Source organism: Triticum dicoccoides, chromosome 1B (assembly GCF_002162155.2).
Source record: "Triticum dicoccoides isolate Atlit2015 ecotype Zavitan chromosome 1B, WEW_v2.0, whole genome shotgun sequence".
NCBI lineage: Eukaryota > Viridiplantae > Streptophyta > Magnoliopsida > Poales > Poaceae > Triticum > Triticum dicoccoides.
The window spans coordinates 645,106,703-645,107,479 of NC_041381.1; positions in this window are offsets into that span (position 1 = coordinate 645,106,703).

Here is a 777-nt window from a genome sequence, read left to right on the forward strand (position 1 = left end):
TAGACTTGAATTAAGTAAGTTGACACCCACTGAGATATCCTTGCAAATGGCTGATAAATCAACTGCTATACATGTCAGCATTTGTGAGGATGTGCCTGTTATTGTTGCGAATGTTACTGTCTTAACAGACTTGATCATTCTTGATATTCCTGAGGACGACAATATGTCGATTATCCTTGGTAGACCCTTTTTAAATACTGCAGGAGCTGTTATTGATTGCAACAAAGGCAATGTCACCTTTCATGTTAATGGAAATGAGCACACGGTACATTTTCCAAGGAAACAACCTCAAGTTCACAGCATAAATACTATTGAGAAAATTCCATCAATCATTATTGGAGGTTTTGAATTTCCTCTCCCTACTGTCAAGAAAAAGTATGATATTCTTATTGTTGGGGATGACCATATCCCCGTTGAGGTAACCTAGTGTCACTTCGAAATTTCTCCGGTTCCGTGTTATTCAGAATGAGTTTGTTAACAAGACTTGATCAACCTTGTTAGTGGAATCATTTTGATGATCATGAGATGGATGAAACTAGAAGGCACAACCTTCTGTACCCTTTTTCTACTTTCTGTTATTTAAAATAAATAAAGCAAAAATAGTATTATCTGTTCGTTTTCTGAATTATCCGTGCAATGAAAAATATCTCGAAAATAAAAGTGCTCCAAATGCCCTGCAAATTTAGTATGATTTTTTATGGAATATTTGAGGATTTTAGGCACTGAAATCACTGCAGGAGGGGAAAGCACCAGGCCACGAGAGTGGAGGGCGCGCCC